At 34.3% G+C, this 13,772-nt stretch overlaps 1 protein-coding gene across 1 annotated transcript in view; it reads left to right on the plus strand.

The window, feature by feature from the left end:
• The window catches only part of LOC136855124 (uncharacterized), a 174,356-nt gene that overhangs the window by 87,598 nt on the left and 72,986 nt on the right, over positions 1-13,772 (plus strand). The window lies entirely within an intron of this gene.

Raw genomic sequence — 13,772 nt, forward strand, 5'->3', positions numbered from 1 at the left:
AACCCTATTTTTCCATCATTAAGTTCCCAACGATGACTCATACAAAAACTGGTAATGTGTTGAAGGCTTTCTGATAAGGATGCCCTAAATAATTTTGAAATATGGGGAATGTTGTACATATAAAAAAAAACCAACAAGATTTTTCTTGGTTGATTAATAATTGAAATAAGCCAAACTTATAAAATGCAGAGAAAAGAGAGTTGGAGTGGTTCTATATCAGATGGACGAAACAAGCAGGGATGGATTTAAAATCTATAGGTTTTACCACATGGAACATTGAATGAACCCTTGTCACTGAATCAACAAAAAAGGGAGAAAAATTATTTATAACAAATTTTTAACCACCATTATGGAAAATTCATGAAAAAAAATTAGGACAAAGTTTGTACAGTTGTTGATAAAAAGACATAACTGTTGAATAAGATAGCAAAATTTCTCCACTTTAGAGATATAAGTTACTCATTAGTATAAAGAAAATATCTCCTGTCTCATAAATATAATATTGCTGATGCATTTGATGGGTGTTTTCAAAATTACCATTTTTTTTTATTTTTATTCATCCTTTTATCTTGTAATTATTTTTCTTAAAAGGGAAAGAAGGACTTTATTCTTGAATTTCTAGAAGAACTTCAATTAAGAAATCTGGATCAATAAACAATCATGGTATTATGATCTGATCAGTTTTAGTGAAGGCTGTAATAATGTCTTGTTGCTTATTGCTTTATGGAGTATGTAAATGCAAGTGGTATTCTTGAAATGAGTTTCATTGATAGGTTCAAGTGTGCATCGATCAGTTTTCAAGTCCAACCTTTACTACAACAACTGCAACACCAACAACTACTACTGGATCGTCTACAACTAACACCTACTCCCACCTCTCAACAACTGCAACAACAGGTAAAATACAACAGCAGCGACGCCTACAAGTACATGTTCTCCACATCAAGTGTAACACCAACTACAACCTTTGATGTAACAATATATCAACATCTACGACCAGGACCAAATGATATAACATGCTGGGCCATCAACAAACCAACACTGTAACAACTCAACAAAAATTTATAACAACAACTACCACAACTGGACCATCAACAACTACTAAACAATAATCTTTTAACTGATCAACAACTATTTGTCTTATTTTGACAATTAAATACTGGACCATCAACAACTACCACCACTGGACCATCATAAAACTATCAACAGTATAACAATAACTACAATGGACCATCAACAACTACCAATAATATAACAAGTACCACCACTGGATCATCAACATGAACAATATAACAGCATCTACAACAACAAGTATGATGGAATCCAACAAAATGACACAACCACTTTTGTTCCTAGTGCAGATTATAGGTTAGTTTTTATAGTTGTTTTTTTATTTCAGATTAAATTCATTTTGCTTTCTTAAAATTACATAATTCTTCTTTAGTTAATGATAAAAGAGTACAATTAATTTAATTATCTTTTAAAAACTATATTAACAAATATTTTTCCCCATATATATTTTTCTAGGGTTTGGATAAGGAAAATAAGAAATAGCATACAAGATATTATTGAGAAATATTGATATTATAAAAGAGTTTATATATCAATATATTTATTCTATAGGTTTTATAACGGGAACATTGAATAAAGAATAAAGAGAAAAAATGAAAATAATATTAGCTTTCCAAGTCTCCCAGCGATTTCCTTTTTTCCATCGATATATTTCATTGTTCATCCTTTTATACCCATTGATAAAAAGACTGTTGTCATTGCCTAAAAGGTATAAAGACTGTTTTAGTGAAAGTAAGCAAAATGATGGGGACAGAGTGGAAACCAAACATTGTAAATCTGTAATTTTTTAAACAAAAATCTCAGCTGATGTTTCCACGTGACATGTTGATCTTTCAACAAAAGTTTGTTCATCTTATAATCGTTGATCTTTATTGATCAATTTTAATTTTGAAAATTATCAGAAATCCAGGCTGTTATTTGCAAAAAGATAGAATGAAGAATAAGATTCCTAAGCCGGTGTAACAATGAAAATGACATTTTATCTGTGCAGTTATGGTTGGCTTACTTAGGTTTTGCCTCTTAAAATGTCATAATGAAAACTTTTTTATATGTAAACCTAAGTAAATTCAAAAACAAAAATGCCACCTTCACCATAAATTTAATTTTGATAAATTATCGTCCTGTTATCAAAACAAGATGCATTAGGTGGTATCAACACATGAAAACTGCATCACTGTTTCAAAACACAAGCATAAATAAAAGGATTAAAAGGCTTAAAGTTTTGTCAGTCACTGAAAAGCAGCTTTGCTGTAAAACGTTTAATTTCACCAAGTCAAATGTTTATATGAAATTGACATCTAAGTCTTCATGCAGTTACACTTGCAAAGGTCTGTACATCTCCACTGGGATTTTTTGCATGAACATCTTCCAGTACAGCCAGCAGCAGCTTTGCAGCTACACTTTGCAAGTTCACTACAAACTTATGAAGCAATTGGTAAAGTTGCCCACCGTGGAATCCAATAAAAAGTGGTGGCGTCCATTTTCGAGCCCCCATCTTTCTTGCGTTGGTATTTGCTGCTGAGATTGATTGCTTGTTGTATAGATTCCAGCTTGGTAGACACAACGCTTTGTTTGTTGCAGGAGGGGACCTTGTGTGGGAGGAATAGTGTCCATGGTTATGCTTTGTTGGCAAAACATTCCCCTGCGAGACTCATTTACAGTCCCAAGTCCGCTTGTCTTCTGGTATCCCATGAGTACGGTGAAGCGTTCCAGAAGTTTAAAGTTCTCATCACTGATGTCCACTTCTTTGAAAGGGTGACTGGCGATGTCATTGAAGGGCTTGGTCGCATCAGGGAAAGATTTTATAGTCTCCCAGGCACACCTTTTTCCTTTTCCAAGAAAGGCTGATACTGTATCGCAGCCTGTGAAGCTGTGGAAAACTGGCAGGGCAGTTAATATTTCTTTGCCAAGAGTTACTGCCAGAGCATTGATATGAATGTAGGAAAAGCTCCTTCTTGTGCCAAACCCAACCCAAATGTTCAGTGTCGGGCATATATCCTGCAGGTGGTAAAACTTGCCAATCAATTTGATAATAACATCTGTGTCCACGGTGGAAACAAAGTAAGTATTTGATTCTTGCTGTAATGCATCTTGCACATGGAAGAGTATTCTGGTGTCGGCCTCTTCATGGTTGTAGGCAGGTATGATATGGCCACTTCTTCTGATGGCAACATTTTCTCCTTGTGTCACCACCACTGTTTTGCCAGGAAGAAATTCACTGCTTTCAATCTTCTTGGACAGAAATTCAAAGAATTCCTCCTTGTTTTCTGCGTCATGAAGAAAGTCCTGCCCTGTTCTGGGATTTTGTTTTTGCCGGACACCTTCCTTCTCATGCCTTTTCCTCTCTTTTCTCTAGCAGAACCTTTGATACTGTTTTTGAGATACCTGTCCTAAACAACGTCATCCCTGTCTGCAGTCTGAAGCTGATGCCGCACATGAGGGAAGGACACATCGGCAGCGTAGTCCTCAAATGTCTTCACGCCACTAACGCGTAGAAGGTGCACCACAGGTGACCCTTCAAGCACCTTCTCATCAAAAGTATCGGGTAGATCTTTCTCATATGTTTTCTCTAAAGATGAGAGTAGCTCAGGAGGAGAGTCAAGGATTATCATATCTAGATGTTGCTCATCCTCATCGAGTTTCTCCAAGGCTTCTACCAGTTCAGTGGTGTCATATGGCTGAACATCGTGTAAGTGTGGAGCAGATGCCTCTACTGTCTTTGTTAAACATGTAAGCAGATTAGATTTTTTTCCAAGAAAAAGTTTTCCTCTGTCAGACAAAGAAGGAGTTAATGGGTGGTTTTCATGGCTGAAAAATGTGTTTTGCCACTATGTATATATAGTCTAGAGAAAAGGTTGACATCAGTCTTCAAATTTGCAACCATGTCTGCTTGTTTGCTTTTATATTTGGGAGTTGGACACTTGAACAGATGCAAATAGTTCTCAGCCGTTTATGTGCAGTTGCAGATTACTGTCAGACATATTGTAAGTGTAACCAGTGATTCTTGAATCTCTTGATTTTTCAAAGTAGGTCCTTTCAACATCACTGAGAAAAGCATTTTCAGTGTTGTTGGTATTGAGTCTTATTGGCTATTTGGTGGAAAGCCTGCACCAAAATAATAACCTTAAAACGTGAAAATGTCCTCTCTGATAATTTTGTTAGCTTTCGCCAAAATGGAAGCATCTCCTTTATAATCAGTAAGTGCTTGTTTCGGCATTTGCCTTATTCCTTGGTCAAAGATAATCATCACGTTTTTTTCCATCATTTTGTTCTTGTGCTCTGGGAAAGAAGTGGAGAATTTGTTCTTTGAAGCACACTTTGTTGACTTCTTTTTGAATTCCAAGTGAAGCTAGACGTGCTTCATACATGTGCCGCAACTCAGAAAACTTGAAGCAGAAAGGTCCATCTTCTACTGAAGTCTGTGTAGCTTTTCAGGTCAATAAAAGCCTGAGCTTCTTTTTTTCTTTTTTTCCATTTGACTTCCACCAGAATCTTTTTGTTTTCTTTGAAACCTCAAGAAAGTGCGATAACGGTTCCGGAACTCAGTGAGACAGTTCAAATGGTACAAGCCATCTGCAGCTACTACTTCTCCAGCAGTAATTCTTAATAGGACTGTTGTATCCGGTAGGTCATTTGCCATTCGTCTGATGTTCTGGTCAGCACCCATTGTCATAAATTCATGGCGCTGGCCGTCATACCTTGAACAAAACATACAATTGTTCTTTGTCACTGCATGATGAACTTTCTGTCGCTTTTCTTGCCGACCTTCAGCAGATGGTCGTGCTTCTTCAAACTCTCTTTTTCTTTTTGCTCGTTCTAACTTGCATTTGCTTAACTTGCCATAACAATTTCTGTGCCACTGAGTCTGGTTATTGACCAGGTCGTCTGCTGTGATGCTTCCGTTAAAGAGAATAGTCACAGGTAGCATGCGCAGTCCCCGAAATTCACTGATGATATTCAGAAAGTTTTTATATGGATGCGACTTGGCTTGACTCCCATAGGCCTTCAAGGGGCAGTTCAACTTCTCACTAATTTTTTGTTGGCAAATCAAACAAGTTTGCCAATCCATCCTTCATCCACTATAGGTCAGCACTGAAACAAACCAAACAATTACATAAAAATTATAGTTATTTTTTTAAAAACAAACAATGACAAAATAATGAAATTATAATTCTTCAGTTTGTTTTAATTTGTCGCTGTCGCCACAATTTGTGATTTAAATCTCAGAAACTATTGCTGTGCTACCTTGGAACATATCAAAATCTGAAAGTATAAAGCATGTAGACCACCTAGAAAAAAATATGATACTTTTGTCCACTCTGTCCCCATTTCTCAAAAAATGTCCAGCCCTCACTTTTGAATTTCAAAAACTATGGTCCTTATAATTTCAGCCCTAAAATATCTATTTCATTTTCACCTCACTGGTCTCATACATTTGCCTTCTTGCACAAACAGGGACCCAGCTGTCATCACTATAAAATTTTCTCTCTTAGATGGTGTGAAAGTTATATATAAACCATTTCCACTTCACCCACATCATTATCCAATTTGCATATGGAATGTTCACATCTTATCTTACCTAATATTATCATTTCACTCTCTATCTTGCCATCTGTCTCCTAATATTTCTTTTACAGACTCTCAAATCGAGAAGATGTTTTAAAATGTTTCATCTGTTAAAAGGATTATTCATATTTGCACAGCAATATACATAAGAGAGGGAAATTAGAATTTTAAGTTTCTACTTATTTCTCGAGTTTATGTTATTGTCTTTGTTATATTAATATACACGCATTGTAGTCTAATTTTCATATAGCTAAATTATTTACTTTTTCTATTCATTCAAGTTCCCAACGATGACTCATACAAAAAACTGGTAATGTGTTGATGGAAAAAAGAAACTCTATTCAGTGCTGGCTTGATGCTCTAAATATATTTGGAAAATATGGAATGTTGTACAGATATAAAAACCAACAAGTGATTTTTCTTGGTTGATTAATGAATGTTAGGATATAAAGCCAAACTCTGTGATACTTTTAGCTATTTAGTTGTGAAGACAGTGAAAAGAGAGTTGGATTGGTTCTATATCAGATGGAAGAAAAGTAGCAGGGATGGATATAAAGTAAAAGACAGAAAAGTGGGTGCAGCTAAGAGCCGACGTGTCGGCTGTAGCACCCCACAAGGAATTATTATTGTTGAACCCTTGTCACTGAAGTCACACACAAAAAGACAGATAATCAATATATGACATTTGTAACAAATCCTAATGTAGCATCTGCTATTATGGAAAATTCATGAAAAAAATTAGGACAGCGTTTGTGTGCAGCTGTTGATAAAAACATAACAGCTGAATTAGACAGCAAAATTTCGCGGTTTTTGAGAGAAATATAATACTTACTTATTAGTACAAAGAAAATATCTGGTGTCTCTCTCACTGAACATAACATTGCTGATGCATTTGATGGGTGCATATTTCAAAATACAAATAACTTTTTTTTTATTTTTATAGATTTGCATGCATTAAAGTCTCTGAGGAAAATTTGCATTTTCTAGATGGTAAATTAAAAACCGGAATCTTTGTCATTGTTTTTCTTAAACGGTAAAAAAGGACTTTACTCTTTTATTTAATTTCTAAAAGTAACTAGAATTAAGAAATCTGGAACAATGAACAATTATGCTCCTCAGTATTATGATCTGATTAAGTTATTCACCGAAAGTTCATAAGCAAAAAGTGATACAGATGTATCGTTGCTTATTGCTTTATGAATGAGTTTGTAAATGCAAATGGTATTCTGAAATGAGGTTTTGATTGATAGGATCAAGTAGTTCCAGTGCATCGATCAGTGTATCAAGTCCAACCTTTACTACAACAACTGCAACACCAACAACTACTACTGGATCGTCTACAACGACAACACCTACTCCCACCTCCTCAACAACTGCAACAACAGGTACTTCTAATACTACAGCAGCGACGCCTACAAGTACATCAACAACAACAGTTTTCACCAACCACATCAAGTGTAACAAGTTACAACCACTGGACCATCAACAACTACCAATAATAATCACAGTAACTACAACCACTGGACCATCAACAACTACCAACAATATATCAACATCTACCACCACTGGACCATCAACCACCAATAATATAACAGTAACTACAACCACTGGACCATCAACAACTACCAACAATGTAACAGTAAACTACAACAACTGGACCATCAACAACTACCAACAATATAACATCAACAAACAACTGGACCAATAACTACCAACACTGCTGAACAACTACCACCACTGGACCATCAACAACTACCAATAATATAACATTTTCCACTACAACAACTGGACCATCATTGGAACTACCAATCAATATATCAATAACATCACCACCAGTGGACCATCAACAACTACTAATAATATAACAGCAACTACAACAACTGGACCATCAACAACTACCAACAATATAACAACTACAACAACTGGACCCTCAACAACTACCAACAATATAACAGCAACTACAACAACAGGTACTCCCACCACTACAACTACCGCCACTGGTACTCCAACAACAACTACAACTACTACTACACAACCGCTGAGTAGTTCCTTCAGTAGCAGCAGTCTAGGTTAGTTTTTTGCTAGTAGTTTTTTTTAATTTCAGGTTATGTTATACAAATTATTCCTATTCTGTTTATATAGAAATTAAATAATTCTCTTACAGTTAATATGATAACAGAGTACATATTATTTAATTATCTTTTTAAAAACTAGGTAACAAATATTTTTCCTCATCTAACACGTTTTTCTGAGGGTTTGGATAAGGAAAACAAGAAATAGCATACAAGATATTATTGGAAATAATTGAAAGGTTGTAAAAAGGTTTAGAACTTCACCAATTTGATTATTCTATATGTTTTACCAACGGGAACATTGAATAAAGAATAAATAAAAAAATGAAAATAATGTTAGATTCCAAGTTTGCCAGTGATTTCCGTTTTCTCCATCAAGAGAAATGCATGTTTCTAACACTTCATTTTGCATCCTTTTATACCCACTTGATGAAAGACTGTTCCTCACTGCCCCTAAAAGTATAAGGACTTTTTAATTCCCTCCACTTCATGTATGCCTTGTAATATTAGTTTCTAAAATATCCACTCATTTTCATTCTTACACCTCATTGGTCTCACTACATTTTGTGTGGGTGTCCAAACTCTTCTTGCTCAAACAGGGACCCACCTGTCATCACCACAGAATTTTCTCTTAGATGGTGTGAAAGTTATTTAAACCATTTTTGTTCACCTATCAGCATTATCTCCATTTACATATGGAATGTTCACATCTTACCTAATGTTATCACCTATCTCTATCTTTCTATCTTCTTACTATTGTTTTTACAGCTTTACTTTCAAATCGACAAGATGTTTAAAATGTTTTATCTGTTTAAAAAAAAAAATTCATATTTGGACAGCAAAATAGATAGAAGAGAAACAAATTAAAATTTTAAATTTCTACTAATTTCATGCACTCTTTAATGTTATTGTCTTTGTTACGTTAATTTACACGCATTGTAGTCTAATTTTCATATAAGATCTTAAACCATTTACTTTTTCCATTCATTAACTTCCAAATGATGACTCATACAAAAAACTGGTAATGTGTTTGATTGATAGACAAAAGAAACTATTCTGTGCTGTCTTGATGCTCTAAATATATTTGGAAAATATGGGTATGTTGTACAGGTATAAAAAAACCAACAAGGGATTTTTCTTGATTGATTAATGAATGATAGGATATAAGGCCAAACTCTGTGATACTTTTAGCCTATTTAGTTGTGAAAGACAGAGAAAAAAGAGTTGTAGTGGTTCTATATCAGATGGAAGAAAAAAGAAGAACTAAGGAAGATGGATATAAAGTAAAATGCAGAAAAGTGGGTGCAGCTTTAACCCTAATTTTCACTGGCCGAATGCGTCAATTGCTGTAGCACCCACAAAATTATTATTGTTGAACCCTTTTCACTGAAGTCACACACAAAAAACGCAGATAATCATTATATGATATTTATAAAAAATTTTATGTAGCATCTTCTATTATGGAAAATTCATGAAAAAAATTAGGACAACGTTTGTATGTGCAACTGTTGATAAAAAAACATAATTGTTGAATAAGACAGCAAAATTTCTCGACTTTAGAGAGAAATATAATACTTACTCATTAGTATAAAGAAAATATCTGATGTCTATCTCACTAACCATAATATTGCTGATGCATTTGATGGATGCATATTTCAAAATACAAATAACTTTTTTATAGATTTGCATGTATTAAAGTCTTTGAGGAAAATTTGCATTTTCTAGATAGTAAAGGAAAAACTGGAATCTTTGTCATTGTTTTTCTTAAAGAAAGAAGGACTTTATTCTTCTATTGAATTTCTTTGTAACTTCAATTAAGAAATCTGGATCAAAAACAATTATGCTCCTCAATTATTATGATCTGACCAGGTTACTCACCAAAAGTTCATAATCAAAAAGTAATACAGATGTTTCGTTGCTTATTGCTTTATGAATGAGTATGTAAATGCAAATGGTATTCTGAAATGAAGTTTTGATTGATAGGTTCAAGTAGTTCCAGTGCATCGATCAGTGTATCAAGTCCAACCTTTACTACAACAACTGCAACACCAACAACTACTACTGGATCGTCTACAACGAGAACACCTACTCCCACCTCCTCAACAACTGCAACAACAGGTACTTCTAATACTACAGTGGCGACGCCTACAAGTACATCAACAACAACAGTTGCCACACCAACCACATCAAATGTAACACCAACTACAACCACTGGACCATCAACAACTACCAACAATATATCAACATCTACCACCACTGGACCATCAACAACTACCAATAATATAACAGCATCTACCACCACTGGACCATCAACAACTACCAACAATGTAACAGTAAGCACAACAACTGGACCATCAACAACTACCAACAATGTAACAGTAAGTACAACAACTGGACCATCAGCAACTACCAACAATATAACAACAACTACCAACTGGACCATCAACAACAGCAACAATATAACAACCACTGGACCATCAACAACTACCAACAATGTAACAGTAAAGTACAACAACTGGGCCATCAAAGTACCAACAATATAACATCAACTACAACAAATGGACCATCAACAACTACCAATAATATAACAGCAACTACCACAACTGGACAATCAACGTACCAATAATATAACAACAACTACAACAACTGGACCATCAACAACTACTAATAATATAACAATAACTACAACAACTGGACCATCAACAACTACCAACAATATAACAGCAACTACAACAACTGGACCATCAACAACAACCAACAATAGAACAGCAACTACAACAACAGGTACTCCCACCACTACAACTACTACCACTGGTACTCAACAACAACTACAACTACTACTACACAACCACTGAGTAGTTCCTTCAGTAGCAACAGTCTAGGTTAGTTTTTGCTAGTATTTTTTTTTTTTATTTCAGGTTATGTTATACAAATTATTCTTATTCTATTTATATATAATTTATATAATTCTCTTCCAGTTAATATGATAACAGAATACAATTTATTTAATTATCTTTTTAAAAATGTAGGTAACAAATATTTTCCTCATATAATAAGTTTTTCTGAAGGTTTGGAATGGAAAATAATGAAATAGCATACAATATATTATTGGAAAATAATGAAAGATTACAAAAGGTTTAGAAGTGGATTAATTTATTTATTCTATAGGTTTTGTCAGCGGGAACATTGAATAAAGAATAAATAAAAATGAAAATATTGTTAGATTACAAGTTTGCCAGTGATTTCCGTTTTCTCCGTGAAGAGCAATGCATGTTTCTACCATTCATTATTCATCCTTTTATACCCACTTGATAAATGTTTGTCGTTGCCTAAAAGGTATAAGGACTGTTTGAATTTCCCCATTCATGTATGTCTTGTAATTTCACTTTCTAAAATATCCCACTGATCTTCATTCTTACACCTCATTGGTCTCACTACATTTGGTGTGGGTGTCCAAATTCTTCTTTCACAAACAGGGATCCAGCTGTCATCACCACATAATTTTCTCCTCTTAGATGGTGTGAAAGTTATTTATAAACCATTTCCACTTCACCCACATCATTATCCCATTTACATATCGAATGTCCACAAATTACCTAATATTGTAATTTAACTCTCTATCTTTCCATCTATCTCTCTATAAATTTTTTTCGACAAGGTGATTTAAAATGTTTTACTCTCAAAAATCGACAATATGAACAGATAGAAGAGGGAAAAATTAAATTTTATATTTCTACTTATTTCACGAGTTTATGTTACTGTCTTTGTTACGTTAATTTACACGCATTGTAGTCTAATTTTCATATAGGTAAAGCATTTGCTTTTTCCATTCATTAAGTTCCAAACGATGACTCATACAAAAAACTGGTAATGTGTTGATAGAGAAAAAAACGCTTTCAATGCAGTCTTGATGCTCTAAATATATTTAGAAAAAAATGGAATGTTGTGCAGATTCTGAAAAACAAACAAGTGATTTTCTTGATTCATTAATGAATGTTAGGATATAGAGCCAAACTCTGTCATACTTTTAGCCATTTAGTTGTAAAGACAGTGAAAAGAGAGTTGGGTGGTTCTATATCAGGTGGAAGAAACGAAGCAGGAATGGATATAAAGTAAAAAAAAAGCAGAAAAGTGGGTGCAACTAGGGGGCCGATGTGTCGGCTGTAGCACCCACGGAATTATTATTGTTGAACCCTTGTCACTGACGTCACAAAAAGTGGCGAATAATCATTATATGACATTTTAAACAAATTCTTATTTAGCATCTTCTATTATGGAAAATCCACGAAAAAAAATTAGGACAAAGTTTTTACGTGTAGCTGTTGATAAAAAAACTTAACTGTTGGATTACAACAAAATTTCTCGACGTTGGAGAAAAATATAATGCTTACTTATCAGTATGCATATTTCACTAAATATAAATAACTTTTTTATTTTCATAGAATATGCAAGCATTAAAGTCTTTGAGGAAACTTTGCATTTTCTAGATAGTAAAGGAAAAACCTGATTTTTATCATTGTTTTTTATTAAGGAGAAGAAGAACTTTATTCTTTTGTTGAATTTCTATAAGTAACTGCAATTAAGAAATCTGGATCAATAAACAATTGCTCCCCAATATTATGATCTGATCAGGTTACTCACCGAAAGTTCACAAGCAAAAGCAATACAGATGTCCCACTGCTTATTGCTTTATGAATGAATATGTAAATGCAAATGGTATTCTGAAATGAGGTTTTGATTGATAGGTTCAAGTAGTTCCAGTGCATCGATCAGTGTATCAAGCCCAACCTTTACTACAACAACTGCCACACCAACAACTACTACTGGATCGTCTACAACGACACTACAACACCTACTACTACCTCCTCAACAACTATCAAATGCAACAGGTACTTCTAATACAACCACAGCAACAATATCTTCACCTACAAGTACAACAATATCTTTAACAGTACAAATGCAACAACAGGTACTTCTAATAACAGCAGCAAGCACCTACAAGTACAACAATATCTTCAACAACAACGACTGCAATAACAAGTACTTCTAATACAACAGCAGCAACACCTACAAGTACATCTTCCACAACTGGAACAACAGTCACTTCTTATACAACAATAGCATCACCTACAAATACAACAATACCTTCAACAACAACAACTGCCACACTGACCACAACAACAGGAACTACTGGTACTTCTAATACAACAACAGCAACACCTATAAATGCAACAATATCTTCAACAACAATTTCTGGCACACCAACACCAACTACAACTAATGGATTATTGTCATCTACCACTGTTACCATCACAACTACAACAGCAACAACTTCGGCAGGTACACCAACCACAACAACTACAGCTCAGCTACTACTGGTTCTCCAACTACTACCACGGCTACAACTACTCAACCATCGAGCTCCTCGTTCAGTAGTAGTAGTCTGGGTTAATTATGTGCTAATTGTTTTTATATTTTGATCATCCCTTTCTTATTGAACAAGACTCATGAGATTTATATTTTGATTTTGATGACAGATGAATGGTCACCTCCTCAGTTGTGTTGTATGGTTGCTTATGAAGTAAGATGTAGTAAAAAAAAAGTAAAGGTTCACTGCATCTTATCTCTATTTACTGAGTCTTAGCAAGAAAAAGGAATTAGAAATTATAAAGATTATCATATATTGTTTAGCGGAACTGTTATCTAGCTTTAACTGAAGAGGTGCAGGAAATATAAATATGTCTGTCTGTCTGTCTCTCGACTTTTGATGCTGAGAATATATCTAAAATAAAGTAAAAATATTAAAGGGTCTTCTATGGGAGACAGTGATTGGGCTACTTCAGACTATTGCTCACCAGTGTTATCTCATCGTACCTAACTAACACCCAGACATAACGACTTACAGAGTTGCAATAATTTCACTATAAAGTATTTCGTTTTACACTAGTAAGAAACTTATTTTTTCTAACAAATAACTTTAAAATCCAAATCAGATGTTCGTTATCCAACTTTGCAGATTGCCATTTTCAAAATAATTTTTATGCAGATAAAATATAGCGACGA

This window comes from Macrobrachium rosenbergii, chromosome 3 (genome assembly GCF_040412425.1).
Source record: "Macrobrachium rosenbergii isolate ZJJX-2024 chromosome 3, ASM4041242v1, whole genome shotgun sequence".
Taxonomy (NCBI): Eukaryota; Metazoa; Arthropoda; class Malacostraca; order Decapoda; family Palaemonidae; genus Macrobrachium; species Macrobrachium rosenbergii.